The 26,428-nt window shown below is 44.8% G+C and overlaps 1 protein-coding gene and 1 non-coding gene across 6 annotated transcripts in view; one reads left to right on the top strand and one right to left on the bottom strand.

Annotated features, from left to right (window-relative positions):
• PTPRT (protein tyrosine phosphatase receptor type T) overlaps nt 1-26,428 on the top strand; it is a 594,083-nt gene that overhangs the window by 270,977 nt on the left and 296,678 nt on the right. The gene's annotated exons all lie outside the window — the stretch shown is intronic.
• On the bottom strand, nt 2,407-2,480 carry TRNAE-CUC (transfer RNA glutamic acid (anticodon CUC)). Its single transcript has one exon. It is a non-coding gene; the product is annotated as a tRNA-Glu (tRNA).

Raw genomic sequence — 26,428 nt, 5'->3', positions numbered from 1 at the left:
GGTCCGCTGGGCAGCAGAGTTACTCAGAAACCCAAAATGATGGGGCAGAGGTGTTCAGGGACCATCATGTCAGCAGGAGAAGGGAAAGTGGGCTCTGGCTCTTAAAGCCTCTACCTGGATATAACAGGTGACTTCCTCTCACGTTTCATTGCCCAACATCAATTGTAACTTCAAAGGGTTATCCTACAATGAATCTGAAAGCTGCTCCCATGAGCCAGCTCACAGAATAACCTGGGATATCAAAATGAATGAGAAATAGACGAGCTCAGAGTTCAGTGGGAGAACCAGAAAGCAAACACATTCAAGACAGAGCATGGTGAGAGGTGTGGAGTCTGAGGACCAGGTAGGCTCACGCTCTGCTTTGCCAGCCTTCTCATGGGACTAGCTTGTTGAATAACAACCTTCCTTTTTCTTACTGGAGTCCAGTATCCTGGAGGAAAAGTCATGCTCAAAGGCTGTTCCCCAGGTCCCTGTCCTCAGTTTATGGACCCTCCTCCTTCCTTAGGAGAAGGAGAACCATCTGAGACCAACCAGCCCAGGCAGGCCTGAGACTCAGGGAAGCGAGGATCCCATGGAGGGAAGGCCCAGGTTCCGAGGTATCACCAGGCTGCCCCTGACATCATCACAGTCTGCTGCTCGGTACCATGTTGTAGAAGGTGCCTTGTTGCCTCTCAGTGCAGGGAGTCAGTCATCTTAGAGGGCAGAGCTCTGTCACCTGGGGGAGAGGCTGGAGTGATTTAGAGCAGGGGCCTGGTGAGGGTAGGGGTACCTGAGGCAGGAACCCAGCAGAGGGCAACCTTGAAGGTGAAGTCTCTCCCTTAATCAGACTGCAGTTAGCAATTCGACCCCAAACCTTTCTGCTGAAGTTGGACTTAAGTTCTTAGAGGACTGCTGACCACACAGACTGACCCTCCAGGCCTTGGGCAGGATTGGACAGTGGAACTCAGGGGAGCAAGCGATTAAACCTTAGGAAGCAAGGGAGTCCTTGGCTTTGGCAGGTGTCTGGTGGGTTTCATGCACTAGATGTCCCTCTGCAACAGGCCTTTTAAGGCCCAGGCAGAATGCTCTGGCTAACTTCATAATCATGTTCCAATCGGCCTTACAGAACTGTGAAATTGATTATCCTGCTGATCTCACACAAGCTTTAGAGCAAGGCGGGGGCAGGGGGCACCTTGATTCTTTGTTGAGTCCATACACTGATTTGAGGAGACTTTAGCTTTTCCACCCATCCCCAAGAGGAAGAGAGTTCAAATTACCTTGAAATTACAATTTAGGACCATCAAGCCTTGGCCAGTTTCATTTTCCCAATCACCCAGCCGGGGCCAGGGCCAAGAAGAGAGATAGCTGGCATATTAACTCCTCTTTAGATACATAAAGAGTTGGTGGGTGAGCATGAGCTCAGGGTGCCCTACTTGGGCTTAGGCAGCTGCAGGAACTGTAGAGTGAGAGGATCTAGGAAGCATGGCTGTGGGCACCCAAATCTGGGTCTGGTGGTACAAGGTCTACCGACAAGATGTGCGATTGGGGTGTCAGAGTCAACTGAATTGAATACAGTTTTTCTTTGTTTTCATCTTCTGTCTAGAAATAGTTGGCATTTATTATATTGCTGCAGGGAAAGGAATAGAACTTGGTAACATGTGTTTTACCAGCCTGGGGGTTCAGGGAAGTCTTCCTGCGACACAGGAGCCTTATGTGGGTCTTGAACAATGACCAGGAATTAGCCAGTTGGAGAAAAGCGGGAAGTCCACTACAGATGGAGGGCCACAATATGCCAAAGCCCAGAGACACTTTACCAGAACAAGAAGAGTGAGGGGAAGAACAGTGGGCATGAGACTAGGGAAGTTTGACAACCTAAAGATCAGAGGCAAAAGCTTTGTAGGTTAAAAATGAAATGTGGGATTCCAAATGGAAAAGTGGAGGTGTGGATGGCCTAGCAGAAGCTCAAAGTGTGGAGTGGCCATCACAGAGGCTTGATGTAGCAAGTTGACTTAATATCACATCTGTCAACTCATGTCTGGACTTCACAAGGAATTTCTTTTTGCTCTACATTTCCTACTTAATTATTAAGCAGTGACAGTCCTATTATAATGGTTGGTGGGTAGTAAGTGCTTTTTTATACATCAGGACTAGTCTAAGAGTTTTGCGTGAATTATGTAATCTTTTCACAGTCCTGTGAAGCGAGTATCATTAGTATCCCCATTGTACAGATGATGAAACCAAGTCTCAGTGAGTTAATCAATTTACAGAGGGTCCTAGAGCCAGTAAGTTGTGTGATTGATATTCAAGCCTGAAGCTTGAGCCTATAACTTAATCATTCATTATACTGTGATGCCTCCTGCTATATTTTTTCTTTAATGTTTATTAATTTGGTCGTTCCAGGTCTTAATTGTTGCATGTGGGGTCCAGTTCCCTGACCAGGGATTGAACCTGGGCCTCCTGCATTGAGAGCACAGAGTCTTAGCCACTGGACCATCAAGGGAAGTCCTGCCTCCTGTGGTCTTGAGAAAATAGAACCACCCAATCCTACCTTCATTTAACAGATATCCACTAAGTGATAATATACAACAGGCTCATTGCTAAGTGTTGGGAGGCCAATGTTGAGCAAGATGGCAAGTTGTGTCGTCACATGGAGCGTCAGCTTCTGTGGGGAGACAGAAAATTGGTGAATAGTCAATCATCAAGAGAATATCAGATTGCAAAGAAAAAGTAAAATAGGGCATCCGGAGAGAAAATACCAGGGCTGGAAGGAATCTTCAATGCCATGTGAAGGAATGGAAGCCAAGAAGAGTGATCTCAGAGCCACACGGTAAATTGGCAGCAGGGTTGAGAAAAGAATCCCAGACCCCTAAGATATTCACTAGCTACGTTTCTCATTCCCACTCTGTACCTCCTGCTGTTCTAGGTAACAGAACCAGACAGCCACGGCCCCTCCCCTTTGGGTCACTTCTTTCCCCCATGCTCTGCTTACCTGAAACTTTGCAGCACACAGTTTTATTTCATCAGTTGTCAACTCTACTGGAAAATGTCCTCCATTTGATTTCTCCTACGCTCAGCTCATGGCAGGAAAATCTAAATAGGGGTATTCCGTTCTTTGTATGGCCCAGATTCCCCTGCCACGAGTAAAGCATTTGGAGAACTAAGTGCCAGGGGCTTATCCCTTCCTCCAGCTTCCCAAAAGGGAGAAATCTTTAATGATTATATACACTTTTTTTTTTTAACCTGCCACACCATTCTTTTGAGGGAATTAACAAATATAGTGTTGATTATCTTTCTTGAATAGGAGAACAAAAAAAAAGGGTAAGGTGCAGAAGACCAGAAGTATTAGACTTTGGCTAATACTTCAAAACTTTCCCCTCATGTGTATGATGACCTTTCCTTCCCATCTCTTCTGTTCAGACAAGGAACAAGGCACTGAACCCAGGCTGTGGCTATAGCCTCCCGGATTCCCGTATGAGGTTCCCCACCTCTTAAGACTCCATCAGGCAAACTGCCAAGGCCAAGAATAAGAGATTCCTGTAGATCAAATCCTACTGGTGTGGTGCAGCAGGGAAAGCAGACTTCTTTGGCTATGGAATAATTCATGTCCTGTTTCTAAGAGCTTGGTCCCTTTTCCTTCATCTTGACCTCTCCTTTGTATATACAAATTTAAACCCCACAACCACCTTAGAACAAAAAAAACTAGGCACAGAAACATTAAGCAACTTTCCTAAAGTCACATAGCTAATGAGTAGAAGAGTCGCTGTTAATGTTTAAATCCAGGCGGTTTGACTCCAGAGTCTCGATTCATAAGTAAGTGGTGAGATATACCGTATCTGCCACTCCTGTGCTGCCTTCACTTCTGCTGCTGACACTATCCTGCGGGTAGGAGGGCCCCAGTCCTACTTCCGTACTATTAGTAATGATGATGCTAGCTTACTTCTGCGTCTGTACAGGTGCTCCTGTAGGATTTGTGACACTGTCACTGCCGGGCCTGCCAGTATTCTTATTGAAAATAATCGCATTTACTGCTACCAATTCCTGCTCTTTCTTGCTCCTCCACTTCTCCCCACCTTGCCCCCAAAGCCTCCAGTATTTATTGCCCTGGTTCTAGATCTCCTCCAGGCCTTCCAGAGGCACTGTATACAGATGGGGATCTGTGTCTCGTGTAGTCATAAGGCAGATAAAGTACAGCCCAGGATGTTAGCCTGGGTCATTTATTTCAAATCTGGTGGCCTTTCAAGTGGATACCAAGGACTTGCAGCTGAGACCTGCATTTAGAGAACCTTGCATTTAGAGAACCTGTCTGTGTAGGAACGGCCTGTGGAACACCTGGGAATGTGCTGGAAATGCAGACTCTCAGGCCCCACTCCAGGCCTACTGGAGCGGAGGCTGGACTGGCTGCTTGTTAAAGCTTATAAAGCACTGCAGGTGCCCATAAATCCATGGTGACACTTAATCCTTACAACCCACAGGAAATAGAGCAAGTGGTGCTGTTCACTCTTGGGTTGTGCAAGTAGTTGAGAGCCGTGTGTGTGAACTCAGACATGTGAGTGTGAACAGCAAGCTAGGATGACAACCTCCTTTCTGTGGGGGCCAAGAGAAAGAGGTGAGAGGCAGGGTCTGCAGGGAGGCACGTGGAGCCGCTGGACAGGTATCAGAGGTGAATCTGAATTTGTGGCCTTTGTACTTGAACTTATGGAAGAATATTTGTTGGTATTTTAGATAAGCTGGTGGAGGTGATGTGTGTGTGTGTGTGTGTGTGTGCACGCACACATGTGTGTGCAGTGAGGAGTATAATGGGGGACAGTAAACCAGCACTTGCCCAGGGGAACCATGGCTTGAGCATCTCTTCCCCTGGGAACACTGGGCTTGAATTCCAGTCCCTAGGATTTCTGGCCATAGCTCATCCAGGGCCGCAGTGTGCCAGGAGCCCTGAGCTCACGGAGAGGTCTTCTTGGCCTTCTCCTCCATGTGTGGCTCCGCCCTGTGCCCGACGGCTGTCATTCTTCACTGTTAAGCACTGGTGAGGACTGTTTACCATCAGTGCCCTTGGAAGCTCTGTTTTCATGGCCTGGTGCACAGTGAAATGTGTGCTTTGTTGAGAAGGAAACACAGTGGTAAGAATGGCATTCATTCACAGTATCAGAGGAGGGCGGTAATTGCAAACCCAACTCAGAGACAAGCAGCTGACAGCCTCGCTTCTTCCTTGCTCGGTATCTTCTCTTTACAGGGATTCAAACTATCACTGCTGTGTTCTTTCTCTTAGAAAGGAAAATACGATAACGTCACTGTCTGGTTTAATTCCCAAGCTGGTTGCCCACTGCTTCTGCCCTAAAGCCTGAACCCCTTATCTTGCCTTCTAAGGCCCTTTACTGTTTAACCCCAACTCACCACACTACCTCATTGGCCCTGCCATATCCTCCACTGCACAGAATTTCTCAGCATCCTTCAGACTCCACAGCTTTTGTGACCCAGGATCTTTCCTCAGGCTGTTCTTTCTGTTTGGAAGTCATTGCCCCAGTCTGCTCTGAAGCTTCGACTCCTGTTTTGTGTCATAAGCAATGCCAACATCTAACACCAAGGGCTTCCCAAGTGGCTCAGTGGTAAAGATTCTGCCTGCCACTGCATGAGACACAGGAGACATGGGTTTGATCCCTGGGTTGTAAAGATCCCCTGGAGGAGGGCATGGCAACCCACTCTAGTATTCTTGCCTGAAGAATCCCATGGACAGAGGAGCCTGGCGGGCTACAGGCCATGGGATCTCAAAGAGGTGGACATGACTGAGTGACTGAGCATGCATGTATGTCCAGCACCAAAGTTGGGTTCCTTACCCTGGCACCTCCTGAGACTTGCCTTTAAGAAGGAGCTAGTGAAAGAGTGGGGTTCTCTGACTGGGGAGAGGGATAGGGTTCCTTGTGAATTTCCCCCAGAAGGGCCACCAGGTTTGTGCCCAGGAGCACCCAGGCATGTCTGTTCCAGAAAGGCAGCTGGACTGTCTGGTGGACGCTGCAGAACAAAAAACAAATCTACATAATGGAGCCATTGATCACTGTCACAACATGCAGCCAGCTGTGGCCTGGAGAGAATACATTTTCCAGAGAAGTTCTCCTGGGTAAAGAATATTCGTTGACATGAGGCTCTTAAGGGTTAGTCAGTGTGCAGAAGATTCTTTCCTGATGACATTTCAGAGATAGTTTTGCATGGAATCAACTTTAAAATGTCTCTCCGTCTGCTCTTGGAACCTGGGATTGCTGTTTCTTCCCTGGAGGGTGGTAGCGTTTGCTCTCCCATCCGGCAACCTCCTGTCTTTTCAGCCCCATTCCTCACAGTTTTCTAGTCGAACGGGCGATGCAGTTCTCCCCATCCATTGTGATAGTTTGCTGTTGGCAAATGCCAATATCTAGATTCTGAACGACTTTAATTTGTATAGCTCTCACACTTTCTCCTTCAGAATATTTTGCCATCTTTACACTCTCCCTTGCTGCTTTATTTGTTACTGCTGCTGTTTGCTTGTTTATTTAATTCTGGGTGCTTGCATTTTGAGAGCAATGTTGGATAGAGATCTGAGTAGCCACCGTCCTGCCTGCCATGGATCTGACTTTCATGGGACCGGCCTGACTCCTTCACCACCAAATGTGAAGTTGGCTATTCATCCCTCTAAACCCTCATCCTGATTTCCTGTTTTAGCATCTATCACTTACTTTAAAAAAATGTTTCTAGTCCTCTGTTTCCTTGGTTACTGTCTCCTTCACTAGAAAGTAACCTCCATGTGAGCAGGCACTTTGTCTCACTCCTGCTGTAGCTGCTGGCACATAGTGGGTACGCAGTAAAGGATTGTGCGTATAATACGTGATTTTCCCCTTTGCATTAGGAAAGCCTTCTTTCTTTCCTATATTATAAATGTATTGCTATTTCTATGTAAATTGATATTGAATTTTATCAAATACACGACATCTTTGAGGATGAACGTCAACGTATGGAAAAGATTAGTGACTTTAGGAGAATCTTGATAGTATTAATTATTGAATTTCTGGAATAGGTTCTTCTTGGTTGTAGTATATTATTCAAATAAATATATATATAGACATATATATATATATATGTATGTACATACACACATATACAGAGAAGGCAATGGCACCCCACTCCAGTACTCTTGCCTGGAGAATCCCATGGACGGAGGAGCCTGGTAGGCTGCAGTCCATGGGGTCGCAAAGAGTCGGACACGACTGAGCGACTTCACTTTCACTTTTCACTTTCATGCATTGGAGAAGGAAATGGCAACCCACTCCAGTGTTCTTGCCTGGAGAATCCCAGGGACGGGGGAGCCTGGTGGGCTGCCGTCTATGGGGTCACACAGAGTCGGACACGACTGAAGCGACTTAGCAGCAGCAGCAGCAGCACACACATATACACAAATACACCTACATATATTACATGCTGGTCTGTAGATTTGGTTTGGTTATTGATTTGGTTTGTTATAGTCCTGCTTTCTGTCAGCCTCTGGTTTTACTAACTTCTTGAAGGAAGGCACCAGCTGTGAGATCAACCCACCAGCAATGTACAAAGCTGCCAATTAACTCTCCCTCTACCAAAACTCTCTATTATCATTTTAAATTCTCCTTACAACTTAGAAACCTAGATATGTATATTTGCTTGTACTTGATTTCTAGTGAAATTGACTCTCATCTCCCCATTGATACATACCTTTGTGAATTTCCAATTCATGTCATTTATTATTTGTTTCCTGTTCACATATTCATCCTTTTATTGATCTGCAGGAACTTTTTCTATATTAAGGATATTGATTTTCTCTCCCATATCTATTTATATAGTTCCCATTTTGTTATTTCTTTTCCAATAGTATTGATTAAAATTTCTTAATAGTAGATTTTAACATTTTTTAAAACCTGATTTTAAACTCTATCTCTCTATTATTTTAAGGTACATTTTCTAACACTTATGTGCATATTTAAAAAGTCCAGACCAGAGATCAGATAACTAGCCACCTTTATTTACTTCTAATTAGCTTATGATTTCATTTACTTTACATGTGACTAGTTAATTGAGGGTGATTTCTCCTTGTCCACAGATCATACCCAGCTTTCTCCTTGAATCTCAAAGCACAGCAAACCCGGCCTCTGGAAGGTTTATGGGAAAATAAGTTGGTGCTGCGAGTGAGACAGAAGGGGCGGCTTTCTCTTAGTACAGGGCACTCTGTACTGAGGGCAACTGCTGGGTTTCCCTAGGGCAGGACAGAGGTCACATACTGCATACTCCGTGAGATCATCACATTCTCATTCAAATGTGATGAAGTGGGGTGAGGCAAGTGAGGTCCCCAGAGCACAGAATTTAAGGAGGTGCTTACTCTTGTGTGCAGACTCGCAATAGCTTTCAGTTCTGCTCCCTGGGTTGTTACTTGTCTCCTTATATCCCACCCCCAACCCCACTGCCAAGCTCTGTGCAAGAGCAGCTCCCCAAACTGGAGCCCTAGTCCCTCCCCACCACCCCTAAGCTCCCCTCTGTCCTCAGCTCAGAATCCTCCTGGGTCCTGAATGACTCATGTTGTGAGGTGGCCCTGCCGTCTTCCTTGGCCTGCAGTTCCATATGTCACAGGTTTCAGGAAAGGTGTAGAGCGGTGCCATGAGCACTGAACTTGGAGTCAAATGGTGCTCGTGTGATCTCTCACCCCCTAGTGGTGACACGCCCATGGTTTTCACCTCCTGACACTCTGTCCCATGATGTCACACCCATTCTGCTGGCCACCCGGAGCCATGGTCAGGGTCGAGTTTGATCTGTACTTTGCAAATGACAAAGCCCTGTACATATGTCCATAATTTCGGTTATAGCTACGGCAAATTAATATTGGCATCAACAGGCTCATTCACATCAGAGGCTGCTGCCTCTGGCCAGTGTTTGAAGCATTGACACAGCAGAGAGGTCATTTGAGGATGTGACAATCAAAAAGGAGTGAATTCTGTTCCCTCTGAGAGTTCCTGTCAATGGCAGAATCCTGCAAGTCTGTAAGTGAAAATCTAAATATTTAGAAAGCCTAAGCCCCTGTCTGAAAATAAGGACTAAAAATGAATATTTATGAGCTAATAGTTGTGTAATTCTGTCCTCAAATGTTTCCTTCTGTGACACACACAAGCCTGCCATCACCTGTTCTATGGGCAGGAGCCAGAGCCCTGCCGGGCAGCGTATCAGTAGCTCTGCGACCTAGACGAAGTCACTCACCTTCTCTGAGTCTGTCTCCTCAGCAGTGAGTTAAACAAGTAATACTTATCTCATAGTGTTCCTCTGCAAATTAAATACTACAGTGTATACCTGGGAGCCTAGCAAAGCATCAGATATCCAGCAGGTGCTCAAAACAATGTTTTCTGCCTTGGCTGGGATCACTGACATTTTCTCTTACCAGAACTTATCTGAGGATTCAGTGTTTTGTTTTTTCAGTTTTCTTTTTGTTTGTGTGGTAAAATACACATAACAAAATGTACCGTACTGTCTTAACCATTTTTACACATACAGTTTGTTGGTTGAATGCATTTCCAATGTTGTGCAACCATCACCACCATCCATCTCTGGAACGCTTCTCATCTTGGGAAACTGAATCCGTGTACCTGTTAAATGATAACTCTCCATGCCCCATCACCCCCTGGCACTGCCTTTCTTCTTCCTGTGTCTGAATTTGACTGCTCTAGGGACCTCACGTAAGTGATTTCATACAGTATTTGTCTTTTGTGACTGGCCAAGAAAGTTAGCATAATGTCCTCAAAATTCATCCACGTTATACCATATGTCAGAAATTCCTTCCTTTTTACGGCTGAATTATGATCCATTCTGTGTATACACCACATTTTGCTTATCCAGTCATTCATCAATGGACACGAATTGCTTTCACATAGATTTCAGTTTTGTTTTTTTTTAATGTTCTATTTTGGTGTACTCTAAATTAAATGAAGGGCCTTTTATCAAAATTGAGCAGAGCCTCTCTTCTTTTTACCAGAATTCCTGACTTCCTATTTCTCTGCAGTCCAGAATTCCTGTTTCCTGCCCAACTCCCTTGCTGATCTGTCTGTTTACCCTTCTTCAGTTGGGAACACAGCCAAGATCCGAGGGGAGCTTCTCATCTTTGAAGGTTGGGCTCATTATTCCTTCATTACATTTTGGATTCATAGGGAAGTAAAGGAACTTTGGAGCCTCCTGGTCCCAGGTCTCAACTATCTGTATCTCTTCCTCCAAAAGTCTGAAGACAGACTGCATCATGATACCAGGAGTAGGGCAGGCTTGCCAACAATGCTCATGCCCTGGCCACATTCTAGACACTTAGTTGGAACCTCAGCCTTGACCACTTCATCTGATCCTTCCAGGGTGATCGTGGTCTTGCCTTCTGGTTCACCAGGCAGGGTTTGGAAGACTCAAACCCAGCAACTCATCTGCACACAACTGGCAACACCTTCCTCGATGAAAGGACTGACTCTGGAACTTACGAATCAATGTGATTAAGGCTCCTGACTCCCCTTCTCGAACCAGCGGCTGGGCTAGAATTTGAAGAACTGGGCTTGGCAGTTTGGGGCTGGTAGACAGCTGGGCACAGAAAACTGAGGCTTATTCATTCATTCACTGGCTGTTTATTGAGGGTCTATTCTTTGCCCGTGTGCTGTTTCCACTGTCGCAGGTGCAGCACATGCGATCCCTGTTTGCTTATTACCTGCAGTCTGGTTGGAGTGGCAGGCATTAATCAGGCTAATAAATTTGAAGTTGCATATGTAAGATGGGCTTCAAGGATTTGCTTCCAGCTTTAGGGGAGGATTTGAAGTAGAGTGTCAGTCGCTTTTTCGTAGTGTACTCTTTGCGCATGGTTGCTTGGCTATAGATGTTTAGGTTGTACAGTAAGTCCTCTACATACGACCTTCAAGTTGGAAACTTTCAAAGATGCAAATGTGCGTGCCAGCCCCTGTATGCCAGATGTTGTACTGTACTACTCCACCTTTCAAGGTACTGTACTGTAAGATTCAAAGTGTTTTCTTTACTTTCTGTGTTTTCCTATTTTTTCAGTTCAATTCAGTCACTCAGTCGTGTCCGATGCTTTTCGATCCCATGAATCGCAGCACGCCAGGCCTCCCTGTCCATCACCAACTCCCTGAGTTTACTCAAACTCATATCCATCGAGTCGGTGATACCATCCAGCCATCTCATCCTCTGTCGTCCCCTTCTCCTCCTGTCCCCAATCCCTCCAAGCATCAGAGTCGTTTCCAACAAGTCAACTCTTCGCATGAGGTAGTCAAAGTACTGGAGTTTCAGCTTTAGCATCATTCCTTCTGAAGAACACCCAGGACTGATCTCCTTCAGAATGGACTGGTTGGATCTCCTTGCAGTCCAAGGGACTCTCAAGAGTCTTCTCCAACACCACAGCTCAAAAGCATCAATTCTTCGGTGCTCAGCTTTCTTCACAGTCCAACTCTCACATCCATACATGACCACTGGAAAAACTATAGCCTTGACTAGACGGACCTTTCTTGGCAAAGTAATGTCTCTGCTTTTGAATATGCTATCTAGGTTGGTCATAACTTTCCTTCCAAGGACTAAGCATCTTTTAATTTCCTGGCTACAGTCACCATCTGCAGTGATTTAGGAACCTAAAAAAACAAAGTCTGACACTGTTTCCACTGTTTCCCCATCTATTCCTCATGAAGTGATGGGACCAGATGCCATGATCTTAGTTTTCTGAATATTGAGCTTTAAGCCAACTTTTTCACTCTCCTCTTTCACTTTCATCAAGAGGCTTTTTAGTTCCTCTTCACTTTCTGCCATAAGGCTGGTGTCATCTGCATACCTGAGGTTATTGATATTTCTCCCGGCAATCTTGATTCCAGCTTGTGCTTCTTCCAGTCCAGCGTTTCTCATGATGTACTCTGCAAATAAGTTAAATATGCAGGGTGACAATATACAGCCTTGAGGTACTCCTTTTCCTATTTGAAACCTGTCTGTTCCATGTCTAGTTCTAACTGTTGCTTCCTGACCTGCATATAGGTTTCTCAAGAGGCAGGTCCGATGGTCTCATATTCCCATCTCTTTCAGAATTTTTTTGTGACAAGTATTGTAAACCTATTACAGTACCATATAGCCGATTGTGTTAGTTGGGTACCTAGAGAAACTTTGTTGGACTTCTGAACAAATGGGCTTATGAACGCACTCTCCAAACAGAACTCGTTCATTTGTAGTAGGGGACTTACTATAGTGGAAAGGTGGTAGAAGAAGCCGTGTGAAGCATAAGACTGAGTCATCAGTGCATAGACCCTGAGTCACCAAGAGAATGTTGCCTAGTGGGGTATCCTTTTAATGTCCTTATCCCTTCACTGTCCAGTGGCACAGTGCTGTGCAGAGGGAACAGCGTGGCCACAAGCCCTCAGCTGGTAAATTCAGGGCATTGCCTGTAGGGAGAAGGCTAGTGTGGTCCAAGTGTAAGGTCATGGGGCGCATGTGATTGTTGAAATGCGAGGGAGTGACAGTAGCGACAGACCATGCCAGATGCGTGGGCCGTGGTGTAGACAGTTGTTTTATCCTAAGAGCAATGCAACACCACTGATGGACTTTAACAGTTTTCACAGTAATTTTAGGGGATGCCTTTAATGAGCGCCTACTCTGTCCCAGACCCTGTTCAGAGGGCTTTACAGTACCATTTTGGTGATTTCCTCAATCAGATCTATGAGGTAGGTACTTCATTATCCCCATTTAACAGATGAGGAAATTGAGGTATCAAGAAGCTAAGCAACTTGTCTAGAGCTTCACAGCTAGTAAGTGGCAGAGCCCGCCTTCTTAACCACCACTGGAAGCTGCCTCCTGCTATGAGAAGGGGTGAGTAGGTGCCAGTGTGGTTTTGGGGAATAGCAGGAGAAACCCCACCCCATGAGGGAATGCCCAGTCCTCTGCCATGGACCTGGTCAGGCAGGGAAGTCTGGTGTGCCTGTTGTACATGTGGCTCAAGGGGAAGACCTGGCGCCTGGCAGAGGTGTCAGCCCTGCCCCTGGCCCTTCTCTGGAGCTGGCGCCTGAAAACTCTGACAAGTCAGAGATGCCCTTATTGGCTGCTTCTTGGGCAGTTTCCCCCGGGCGATTACACAGCAGCTAAGTGAAGGCACCAACATTCAGTTTTGCTTTCTGGACCAGCTGTGCTGACTTGGGGAACACAGGTTGCCCCCTCGCATTAGTATGGTTTTGGAGTCTGCACTTTGGGTGAATCCATGGCTCATAGCAGGTGGGGGGTGGGACTTGGGATGGGGAAGAATGGGCCACAGACTCTGATTGAGGAGAGGTCACGGAAGCAGCTGCTGAGATACGGGAGCCAATATCTTTGGGCCGTTCGCTGAGGAAAAGCAGGGTAAGGATGGAAGATCTAAATGAACTGATTATTTAGATGAGATCTTGTCATCAGGGAGATATACTTTTAAGGAACCAAAGTCATCAGAATAGTTCAAATGGGCTTTACAGACTATCCTGGGCAGTGGATGAGAAATGGTTTGGTGTCCTGGACGTGAAATTGGAGAGTCAGACACCCAGCTTTCTCTCGTTCCTCCTCTTCTCCTTCATCTTTGCTTCCTGCTTCCTTTGCTCTGTCTGTCCCCATCCTTCTTTCTGCACACTGACTTCTCTCTTACTTGGCTGTTGGTTTCCCTGCCACCTACTCTGTAGAGTGTATTTCCACAGCCTGCAGCAGGACTCACTCTGGCCCCCACCACCTCCGTGCCTTTGAGCTCCACCCCGCCCTTTTGGCTCAGCACAGTCTCTGTCCTCCGAGCAATTGAAGGCAGGTCGGCAGATGTGTCCGTGACACATGGACTCCATTTACTCAGAAATGGCAACAGTGGTTCAGGGAATGGGGAATTAGCTCTTAATACACAGGTGAAGGATGGAGAGGGCGTTTTGTTGTTGTTCAGTCACTATGTCATGTCCTACTCTTCGTAACCCCAGCACTACCTCACATCAGGCTCCTTTGTCCCCTACTATCTCCCAGAGTTTGCTCAGATTCATGTTGATTGAGTCATGAGCCATTTGCTCAGATTCATGTCTGTTGAGTCATGAGCCATCCAACCATGTCATCCTCTGTCGCTGCCTTTTCCTCTTGCCCTCAGTCTTTCCCAACATCAGGGTCTTTTCCAGTGAGTTAGCTCTTCACATCAGGTAGCCAAAGTATTGGAGCTTCAGGTTCAGCATCAGTCCTTCCAATGAATACTCAGGGTTGATTTCCTTTAGGATTGACTGGTTAGATCTCCTTGGAGTCCAAAGGACTCTCAAGAATCTTCTCTAGCACCACAGTTTGAAAACATCAATTCTTTGGCACTCAGCATTCTTTATGGTCTAACTCTCACATCTGTACATGACTACTGGAAAAACCATAGCTTTGACTATACAGACCTTTGTCGGCAAAATGATGTCTTTGATTTTTTTTTTTTTTTTTTTTTGCCATTCTCCCAAATCTCCCCACCCTCTCCCTCTCCCACAGAGTCCATAAGACTGATCTATACATCAGTGTCTTTTTCACTGTCTCGTACACAGGGTTATTGTTACCATCTTTCTAAATTCCATATATATGTGTTAGTATACTGTATTGGTGTTTTTCTTTCTGGCTTACTTCACTCTGCGTAATAGGTTCCAGTTTCATCCATCTCATTAGAACTGATTCAAATGTATTCTTTTTAATGGCTAAGTAATACTCCATTGTGTATATGTACCACGGCTTTCTTATCCATTCATCTGCTGATGGGCATCTAGGTTGCTTCCATGTCCTGGCTATTATAAACAGTGCTGCGATGAACATTGGGGTACACATGTCTCTTTCCCTTCTGGTTTCCTCAGTGTGTATGCCCAGCAGTGGGATTGCTGGATCATAAGGCAGTTCTATTTCCAGTTTTTTAAGGAATCTCCACACTGTTCTCCATAGTGGCTGTACTAGTTTGCATTCCCACCAACAGTGGAAGAGGGTTCCCTTTTCTCCACACCCTCTCCAGCATTTATTGCTTGTAGACTTTTGGATCGCAGCCATTCTGACTGGTGTGAAATGGTACCTCATAGTGGTTTTGATTTGCATTTCTCTGATAATGAGTGATGTTGAGCATCTTTTCATGTGTTTGTTAGCCATCTGTATGTCTTCTTTGGAAAAACGTCTATTTAGTTCTTTGGCCCATTTTTTGATTGGGTCATTTATTTTTCTGGAGTTGAGCTATAGCAGTTGCTTGTATATTTTTGAGATTAGTTGTTTGTCAGTTGCTTCATTTGCTATTATTTTCTCCCATTCTGAAGGCTGCCTTTTCACCTTGCTAATAGTTTCCTTTGTTGTGCAGAACCTTTTAAGTTTAATTAGGTCACATTTGTTTATTTTTGCTTTTATTTCCAATACTCTTGGAGGTGGGTCATAGAGGATCCTGCTGTGATGTATGTTGGAGAGTGTTTTGCCTATGTTCTCCTCTAGGAGTTTTATAGTTTCTGGTCTTACGTTTAGATCTTTAATCCATTTTGAGTTTATTTTTGTGTATGGTGTTAGAAAGTGTTCTAGTTTCATTCTTTTACAAGTGGTTGACCAGTTTTCCCAGCACCGCTTGTTAAAGAGATTGTCTTTAATGCATTGTATATTCTTGCCTCCTTTGTCAAAGATAAGGTGTCCATATGTACGTGGATTTATCTCTGGGCTTTCTATTTTGTTCCATTGATCTATATTTCTGTCTTTGTGCCAGTACCATACTGTCTTGATGACTGTGGCTTTGTAGTAGAGCCTGAAGTCAGGTAGCTTGATTCCTCCAGTTCCATTCTTCTTTCTCAAGATAGCTTTGGCTATTCAAGGTTTTTTGTATTTCCATACAAATTGTGAAATTATTTGTTCTAGCTCTGTGAAGAATACCGTTGGTAGCTTGATAGGGATTGCATTGAATCTATAAATTGCTTTGGGTAGTATACTCATTTTCACTATATTGATTCTTCCAATCCATGAACATGGTATATTTCTCCATCTATTAGTGTCCTCTTCAATTTCTTTCACCAGTGTTTTATAGTTTTCTATATATAGGTCTTTAGTTTCTTTAAGTAGATATATTCCTAAGTATTTTATTCTTTCCGTTGCAATGGTGAATGGAATTGTTTCCTTAATTTCTCTTTCTGTTTTCTCATTATTAGTGTATAGGAATGCAAGGGATTTCTGTGTCTTGATTTTATATCCTGCAACTTTACTATAGTCATTGATTAGTTCTAGTAATTTTCTGGTGAAGTCTTTAGGGTTTTCTATGTAGAGGATCATGTCATCTGCAAATAGTGAGAGTTTTACTTCTTTTCCAATTTGGATTCCTTTTATTTCTTTTTCTGCTCTGATTGCTGTGGCCAAAACTTCCAAAACTATGTTGAATAGTAATGGTGAAAGTGGGCACCCTTGTCTTGTTCCTGACTTTAGAGGAAATGCTTTCAATTTTTCACCATTGAGGATAATGTTTGCTGTGGGTTTGTCATATATAGCTTTTATTATGTTGAGGTATGTTCCTTCTATTCCTGCTTTCTGGAGAGTTTTTATCATAAATGGATGTTGAATTTTATCAAAGGCTTTCTCTGCATCTATTGAGATAATCATATGGGTTTTAGTTTTCAATTTGTTAATTGGTGTATTACATTGATTGATTTGCGGATATTGAAGAATCCTTGCATCCCTGGGATAAAGCCCACTTGGTCATGGTGTATGATCTTTTTAATGTGTTGTTGGATTCTGATTGCTAGAATTTTGTTAAGGATTTTTGCATCTATGTTCATCAGTGATATTGGCCTGTAGTTTTCTTTTTTTGTGGGTTCTTTGTCAGGTTTTGGTATTAGGGTGATGATGGCTTCATAGAATGAGTTTGGAAGTTTACCTTCCTCTGCAATTTTCTGCAAGAGTTTGAGCAGGATAGGTGTTAGCTCTTCTCTAAATTTTTGGTAGAATTCAGCTGTGAAGCCGTCTGGACCTGGGCTTTTGTTTGCTGGAAGATTTTTGATTACAGTTTCAATTTCCGTGCTTGTGATGGGTCTGTTAAGATTTTCTATTTCTTCCTGGTCCAGTTTTGGAAAGTTGTACTTTTCTAAGAATTTGTCCATTTCTTCCACGTTGTCCATTTTATTGGCATATAATATCTCTTATGATCCCTTGTATTTCTGTGTTGTCTGTTGTGATCTCTCCATTTTCATTTCTAATTTTATTGATTTGATTTTTCTCCCTTTGTTTCTTGATGAGTCTGGCTAATGGTTTGTCAATTTTATTTATCCTTTCAAAGAACCAGCTTTTGGCTTTGTTGATTTTTGCTGTGGTCTCTTTTGTTTCTTTTGCATTTATTTCTGCCCTAGTTTTTAAGATTTCTTTCCTTCTACTAACCCTGGGGTTCTTCATTTCTTCCTTTTCTAGTTGCTTTAGGTGTAGAGTTAGGTTATTTATTTGACTTTTTCTTGTTTCTTGAGGTATGCCTGTATTGCTATGAACTTTCCCCTTAGGACTGCTTTTAAAGTGTCCCACAGTTTTTAGAAATTAACAATAACACAATAATAGTGGGAGACTTTAATACCCCACTCACACCTATGGATAGATCAACTAAACAGAAAATTAACAAGGAAACACAAACTTTAAACGATACAATAGACCAGTTAGACCTAATTGATATCTATAGGACATTTCATCCCAAAACAATGAATTTCACCTTTTTCTCAAGCACACATGGAACCTTCTCCAGGATAGATCACATCCTGGGCCATAAATCTAGCCTTGGTAAATTCAAAAAAATAGAAATCATTCCAAGCATCTTTTCTGACCACAATGCAGTAAGATTAGATCTCAATTACAGGAGAAAAACTATTAAAAATTCCAACATATGGAGGCTGAACAACACGCTGCTGAATAACCAACAAATCACCAAAGAAATCAAAGAAGAAATCAAAATTTGCATAGAAACTAATGAAAATGAAGAGAAACCATGTAAAGTTTAAAAATAAAATAAAATAAAAAAAAAAAGAAACTAATGAAAATGAAAACGCAACAACCCAAAACATGTCTTTGATTTTTAATAAGAGCACTATAAAATTCTTCATGGGGACCCAGACCTAAAGACAGGTAGTGTACCCCTCCCCGCATAAGGGTCCCATGTGTTATTGGAGCACTCTTATGGTTCCTGACTCTTTCTTTGGAGGCAAAATCTGAGTCTCTCGATTATTTGACATTGAAGGAAAGAGCAGACCCAGAGAGGCAGTAACTCTGCCTCTGGGAGGACTCCCCCACCCCCACACTGGTTAGGCAGCCCAAACCAGTATGGAGGAGCCATTCTATCAGCCCACTGGAGCCTGACAATGAACTCAGCAATATGGTGATAAGAGGAGAAGCCAGGCCGAACAAGTCTCCCTGGGAGTGTTTCCTTGTTTATATTCAGAGCACTTCAAAGAACATTTCAGTTGCTGTTACTTTAGCAAATGTCTTCCATGGAAACTTCGATACATTTAAATGAAGAAGCCTTCATCCGAATCGGTGGAGTGATTGTTTCCACCTTCCGCATGAAATACCGTGCCTTGTAGAAGCATACCTTGTACATGCTGCAGAGAGTGTCTCTAAGTTGCTTCTTCACATTTGAAGGGTTTGTGGGCTCTGCATCTTAATGGGATGCCAGGAGTGGACCTTGGGAAGAGTTTGTGCTGCCTTAAATATTAGCCTAGCAGGATGCCTTGTCACTGAAGCTCCACCAGGTCACAAGCCCTAACCCCTCTACTTAGAGAGCAGTGGGTCTCAACCTTTCAGGCTCCATGGAGGCGAAAACTAAAGACTACACCTGCCAAAGCTTTGGGGTCAGTGCCTTCAGAGAACACTGCTTGTAATAACCTTGGATGTCTTTAAGTCAGCTCCACATTCTTGAGGTTCAGCTCCGGGCTGGCCATGCCTGGTGAGCAGTGGTCATCTTCCTAGATTCCTCCTTAATGTCCTGGATTTGCATTCTTGTTTCTTGCCCAGGCCTAGTTCACAGTCCCTGTTGTCCCCTGACTCACCCAGCTGGGGCCCTGGCAGGAAGCCTGCTAGGGGGTTATTGCATCAGGCAGCTGACATGGACGCAGGATCCAGGGGCTGAGCTCCACAGCCCTTATGATCCCAGAGGGCAGGGACTAGCCTGTCCTCCCAGGTTCCCGGGGCCCAGAGCATTAGCGAGGTGTCACAGGCCCTGCATCTCTGGCTTGAGTTAGAACAGTCATTAATCACCTTAGCAGACAAAGAATCAGTCAGTCCAGTGAACCAGTTCTCACCCCGAGATCTGTCTCAGGGCCTGATTCCCGACCTGACGCTGTTCATGACTCACAGGGGCCCCCACTCAAATTCATGTCCATTGAGTCGGTGATACTATCTAACCATCTCATCCGCTGTTGCCTCTTTCTCCTTTTGCCTTCAGTCTTTCCCAGCATCAGAGTCTTTTCCTCTTCACATCAGGTGGCCAAAGTATTGGAGCTTCATCATTCCTTCCAATGAATATTCAGAGTTGATTTCCTTTAGGATTGACTGGTTTGATATCCTTGCAGTCCAAGGGACTGTCAAGAGTCTTCTTCAGCACCACAATTTAGAAATATCTATTCTTTGGCACTCAGCCTTTATGGTCCAACTCTCACAACCGTACAGGACTATTTGAAAAACCAGAGCTTTGAATAGACCGATCTTTATCTGTAAAGAAACACAAGAATCCTAGACTTCACTGTGAGGCAAAAGAAAGACAGAATCCCAGAGCCAGTTTCCCTTCCAGCCTGCAGCCTGGTGTTTCTCTACAGTGACACCTAGTGAGGCAGGGCTCTGGGAGACCAGGAGATCAGATGTCCACCATGTAGTGTTGACTCTGCCATCCCAGCTGAGGACACCAAGTCATTGTCTTTCAATAAGCTCCACTCACATGTGCCATGTTGACTCAATGGAATCAGAGGAGGAGTGGAGTCAGTAAGAGGGACTGAGGTCCCTGCGTCCAGAGGCATTCTAGATGATTCCCCAGTGGCCCCTGGCATTGCCTCTAGGGCATCTATCACTCAGGTGGGACAGAAGGAAGAACTAGGTAGAGATGGTTGTTGATTACAAGTTAGAACTCCTTTGCAGAGATGGAGCCTACTGGCTACTGGGAAGGAAAGAAGGCCTCAGAGTCTCCAGGGAGCTGGGGCACCAGATCTATATCTTCATCTGCAGAGGCATGGTCTTATAGAAAGGGAAGAAGCCACCATAGCCCACACTTAGCAAACTCTCAGTTCTGGAGAAGACTGCAGGGGTGGAGTGGTGGGGGGGCGGGGAGTAGGATGTATGGCAGGTGTCTCTGCAGAGATAGCCTGGATGCCACCCCACCAGTGAGCATCCAGGGGAGGGAGAAGAAGCCTGAGCCAGGTGTCCTTCAGGGGTGTTGTCTTGCCCTTCAGCATCAATTCAGCGTCCAGTAGGGGAGGGACAGCATTGAAACCATGCTCCACAACGGCCTGCTACCTGCAAGCTGAAGGACAGCATCCGCCTCTCAGCTGGGTGGAGTCCCCTCCAGCAGGAGAAGAGCACCTGGGCAGATAGCACACAGCTTGGAGCTGCCTGGAGGGGGCAGCCTAACTCCTGGGCACTGCTCCCCACATGGAAGGGAGCAAGGGATTGGAAGCACCAATTCAATCTGGTTTTTAGCATCAGTGCCACTTTCCACACTACTCAGTGTGTTCCCACCAAACCTGCCTCATTTTTTCCACTCACGAATCCTTATTTTATAGCTAGAAGCCCAAAGCTCAGGTTTATTCCTACTTGTTCCAGACCATGCGTTCTTAACAAGGGTGCTTCACCCCCAAAAGGTGAAACTTTATTCTTGGGGTGGGGGTGGTGAAAAAAATCTCCTTGTCATGTGCATATACACAATACTTGAACCAAAACAGCTATGCAGATAAGTGTAGAGTCCATACACAGCTACACAGCGTACCTATTGAAAAATTTCACGGGGGAAATTTTACTCGTGACACTTGACTGTTGAGTACGTGATCTGTGATTAGTCCAGATCAAAACATGCAGGAAGTATAAACTGGGTTTCAACTAGTAGGAAAACAGAATATAAAATATTTCATTAATGACTGTGTGTTAATCATGTTAAAATAATAACCTTTGGCTATGTTAGGGTAATAAGTAAAATGTATTGTTAAAATTTATATCACCTGTATCTTCTTAATTTTTTTTAACATGGCTCCTAGGAAATATAAGATTGTAAATGGGGCTCACATTCTGTTTCCGGTGGGCTGGGCTGCTCCAGACAAACATGTGTTAAGAGGAAGCATCAGGGTTTGCACTCAGGTTTTCTGATTCCCTCCCAAACTGTTTTGTTATCCCACAGCTGTCTCCTCAGAGAGGATCTACCTGCTGTGTGACCCTAGATGTGCCTCTTAACCTCTCTGGGCCTTAGTTTCTCCTGTTTGTAAATGGAAAAGCTCCTTCTAGCCCTGAGGTGCTATTCTGGACCCAGCCGGGGTCTTGGGGTCACCACAGAATAGGAGGGTGTGGGTTCCCGAATGACATGTCTTACCAGAAATCACAGTCCCATAAATAACAGTGTTACCTGCTCTGTGTCCACTACTGAGGAAATACAACATGGGCAAGATTAGCAAAGGAGCTTTTCATCTGGGACCAACAGAAGAGAGTATTCGAATAAATCATCGTTTTAACCGAAAAGGGAGAAGAACAAAAGCTTTCATCTCTTGTGGGAAGGAGGAGATAAAATTGCAAAAAATAGACTTTCACAAAACCTTCCCATAATAATAGAGGCTAATATAACATCTTACAACTGCTGTTCTGCTAGTTGGAACTGATGCTCGGATCTCCAATGTGCCCACTCTTTTTATCCCCCTTTCCTTATTCCTAGTTTAGGGGAAGTGGAAGGTGGAAGAGAAAATCAATTCAATTTTAATTTCATGAGAAAAACGCTGAATGAAAGAAAAAGGTGATGGAGTGAAACTTCAGTCTTCAGCCCCTTGCTGACTCAGAATGTGTGATTATGCAACCCATTGATCCGGGGAAAGGCTGCTCAAGTCTGCCCCCTACCTTCACCTTCTGAGAAGGAGGCAGGACCTTTGGAGCTGGAAGGAGAAATGCCCTGGGGGGCGTGGAAAGCTCCGTCAGGCAGCAGCCCTGGTCTCCCTCCAGTCTCCAAATTTACCTCCAACCCAGCTCTTCTAACTTTGGTGTCCCTGTCCCCAGCTCTCTCCCTGTCCTTCCAAACTCCAGGTGTGTCCTCTTATGCCAGCTGCTTTTGCCAGACAGCTTTCCCACAGCACTTTCTGTCTCCCAGCCCCTGGATTCAAGACTGGCCACTGGTCATGGTGACAGCAGAGCCCTGAGGTTAAGCAGAAAGACTCCAGGTTCCCACCGCCTGAGTTCCAGGTCTGGTGCTGCCACTTGCTAGCTGGGAGAACCCTGCAAAGCTACTTACTGTCCCCCAGGCCTTGGTTTCCTCATCTGTAAAATGGGAATAATAATGGTACTAGACTGAGGAACTTATGATGATTAGATGAGGCATTCATGGTCAGTGCTTGGCATGGCTCCTGGCAGAGTTGAATGCCAGCAAATATGAACTCGTATTGTTGTTATGACAGTGAATTTTGACAAGGCAGTAAGAAGCAGAGGGTTGAGCCTTTGAATTCTGACCTGTGGTTTCATGATTTCAGATTAGCCAATCAGTGCGACTTAGCACACATTTATTTTTGTTCTTCCATTTCTAAAATATTTAATTTTATTTTTTAAATTAATTTTTATTGGAATACAGTTAACTTACAATGTTGTGCTAGTTTTTTTTGTATAGCAAAGTGGGTCAGTTATACAGATACATATATTCACTCTTTTTTAGATTCTTTTCCTATATAGGTCACTACAGAGTATTGAGTAGAGCTCCCTATGCTCTACAGTAGGTTCTTATTAGGTATCTGTTTTATATACAGTTGTGTGTATATGTCAATCCCAGTCTCCCGACTTATCCCTCTTTCCCTTCCCCCTTGATAACCGTAAGTTTGTTTTCTTTTAAAACAGTTAATTTTAAAATACTTTAGACTTACTGAGTAGTTGCAAAATTAGTACAGTTCCCATATACCCATCACCCAGCTTCCCCTAATGTGAGCATCACACATAGCCACAGTGAAATGACTGAAACCAGGAGATTAACACTGATCAATATGTTAAACTACTGATGACATCTGATGAATACTGTCATCTAGAGACCGTATTTAGGTTTTACTTTGTTTTCCCACTGTTGTCCTTTTTCCAATTCAGGATTCTACATTGATTGCAGTTGTTATTATGCCTTCGTTTCCCTTAGTCTTTGTTTTTGGTGGCTTTGGCACTTTTGAAAACTTCTGGTCAATCATTGTGTAGACTGTCCTTTGGTTCAAGTGACGCATTTTTGGGGCAAAGCTATAGCATAAGTGGTATGCCTTTCTCAGAGGCTCTTATCAGAAGACACCTGATGTCTGCATTTCTCATTACTGGAGTCATTAACTTTGATCTCTTGGTTAAGAAGGTAGCATGTATCTATTGAGCATCTATTAATACTGTGTTTCCTTTTGGGGCTCCAAAGTGAATAAAATTGTATCCATACTCTTAAACTCTCAAGTCTAATGGACAAATGATGTTCTAGTTCTTATTGCCATGTAACAGACCATCCCCAAATTTAGTGGTGTAAAACAACAACCTTAAAATGCTTAAAAACATGGCTTGTTTCAACCTCACAACATCTTAGGGCTCAGCCGAGAAGGCTGAAATGGCCAGGAATGACTAGATAGCTGAGAACTGGAGTTATCTGGAGACTTGCTCACTCACCATTCTGGTTCCCAGACTCTGGGACTCAAAGGCTGGATTCAGCCAGGCCACTGACCAAAGCATCTATGCATGGCCTCTTCAAGTGCACTGTGCTTCCTCACAGCATGGCCATCCAGGAGCTTGGACTTCTCTCTCCACAGCTTAGAGGCTGTAGACATGAGTGACCCCTGTGAACAGGTCAGAATCTTCATTGCCTTTTATGACCCAGTCTCAAAGGCCACACAGCACTGTTCTATTGGTCAAGTGGTCATAAGTCCTCCTGGACTCAAGGGGGTGACATAATCTCTACCTCTTGATGGGAGGGCTGTCCAAAGTTGGGTGGCCGTTTTTATAAAACATCAAAAATAGGAAAGCAGTGAAGGGCCTTCCTATTTATACAGATTTGGATACAGACCCAAGAGGACAAGAGCTTCAGCAACTTGGGCCACGTTAATTATTAAACACAGAATTTAATGGAGTGCCAACTGTGTGCCAGACAGGCATGGACCCAGCTGCAGGGTTGCTGCCAAGTCCCTCTATAGGGAGACAGGCCCAGAGGGACCCACTGCAGAGCCTGGGGGCTGAGGGTTGCCGAAACCCACAGCAGGTCGTCCCCCTGGCAGCAGGTCACATGTGGACATGTGCAGAGGGCTGAGGGCAAGTTGAGCTCAAGGTGGGAAATGCTGGATTTGGCATCAGAATGACTTCATTTCAAACCCAGCTGTGCCATATTCTGAGTTTGCTACATTTTCATCCTTAATCCTCATTTATTCGGCAAACCTCATTGACTTCCCCTCCATGCTAGGCTGGGTGTTGACAGTGATAGCAGTGAATCAGTAGCTTCCTGGCCTTGCCCTCATGGAAGGATTTCCGCAGGCTGTCTCTGCCAGAAAGGCCACTGGTGGGGCTGCAAGATTCCAGGAAGCAGGGTCAAGGGATTGTTCAAGTTCTCTCGCATCTCCATACCCCAAAGCCAACCAGAGAGGAATTGGTCACCCAACTTAACCAGGTTAAACTCAGCAGAACAGAAATCAGCTGCATGTGAAGTGGGAAGGCAAGCAGCTGGCCTTTAGAAACCCGAGAAATATTGCAATGCAGACTAAAAGCAATTGGGAATATCACTAGACAGACTCATTAAGCCAAAAGATTTCTGTGAAAATAATAAAATCATAGCACCCAGGACACCCCAGCATGAGATTAAAAGCTGAAAGGTTTAAGCTTCATATTATTAAGCTGCATTATGACAGTTTAGGAAGAAAAAGCTTAGAGCCGTCAGAATTGATGATGGCCCTGTTATGGGAATCTGACGGCATCTTTGAAATTCAGAGCAGTTTGAAAAAGTGAAACTGTCAGACTATCCCTCCCCTGTGGGACAGAGACAAGGAGAGGGGGAGACAGAGAAGTAACCCAGTGGTGAGATTTGGCGGGGCTGAGGTACTAGTGGGGGGGATCGTGTATTAACACACTCTTCCTGAAGTCTGGGAGCTGACGGGCCAGGTGGTGATTTAGGAAATAGAGTGGGACACACACAGTGAGCACTCCGTGCATGTTGATCCTTGTTATTATCACCTCCTGGCCAACCTTGCTGTTTTGGTTGCTGGATGGTGAATACTAATGACCCTGGACCAGCTGGATTCTGAGCTTGGTTTCTCCTCGTGTTTGATCCCAGAGCCACCAGGCTACCAGCTGAAATCAGAGAACAGGATATTGATTGGAACTGAGCAGAAGCCATGTTGGGCAAACATCTTTGATCTCTGGCAGCCAAGGGAGTCCACATAAGACTGGAACAAGCTCCCCGCAGGCGGCAGCGTCAGGACTATCATGCCCAGCAAACCGTGGACATCACTGCCCATGCTGGCAGCCCCTGGAAGGGAGCAAAGCCCAGGCAGACCCTGGCTCAGCTGACCCAGCCCATGGTCTGGGCCTCTGACCTGGGAGCTCAGCCTTGGGAACCAGAGAAGCTTGGCAGTGCCTGCCCAGGGATTTGCTGCCCAGTCAATTGTGAGTAGAACACTTTGGCTGGTGAGGTTATATCCTAGTCACACAGTTCTTAATATGTGGTGGATCTGGGTTTCAGCAAGGTTTGCAAGACTAAACTCCAATGGTCTCCTCTCCCCAACTCTTCTCCTACCTGCATATCAGTAGCCTTAGAAGGATCAGGCTGGTGGACATTCACAGAGCTTCTCCAGTAGTTTCCTGGAAAGGCTCATCCCCCTTCTGGCCCGTTGTCATGTGTGGGCTCTGCCTTATTCCTGCATTTCTAGAGACCTCTTCCTTCACCTGCCAAAACTCGACTGCTCTCAGACCCACCCCCTTCTCTCTATCCCCTCAGCTTCCTGTCTGAACCAGGCCTTCTTTGTCATCTGTCATCTGGAAGAGAGCCAGTCCTTGACTCTTCCTCCAGGCAGTTTAATCCCCCATCCTCTCACCAGAGAATGGGCCTCTCCAAATTCAGCATGCACTATATCCAGAGAAAATCATGACCTTAAAGGATACATGCATCCCAGTGTTCATCACAGCGCAGTTTACAATCGCCAAGACATGGAAGCAACCTAAGCGTCCATCAACAGAAGCACGGATGAATAAGATGTGGCCCATATAGTCAATGGAATATTACTCAGAGATTAAAAAGAGTGAA

The sequence above is a fragment of the Bos javanicus genome, chromosome 13 (genome assembly GCF_032452875.1).
Source record: "Bos javanicus breed banteng chromosome 13, ARS-OSU_banteng_1.0, whole genome shotgun sequence".
Lineage (NCBI taxonomy): Eukaryota > Metazoa > Chordata > Mammalia > Artiodactyla > Bovidae > Bos > Bos javanicus.
This window is presented reverse-complemented; position numbering and strand designations above follow the sequence as displayed.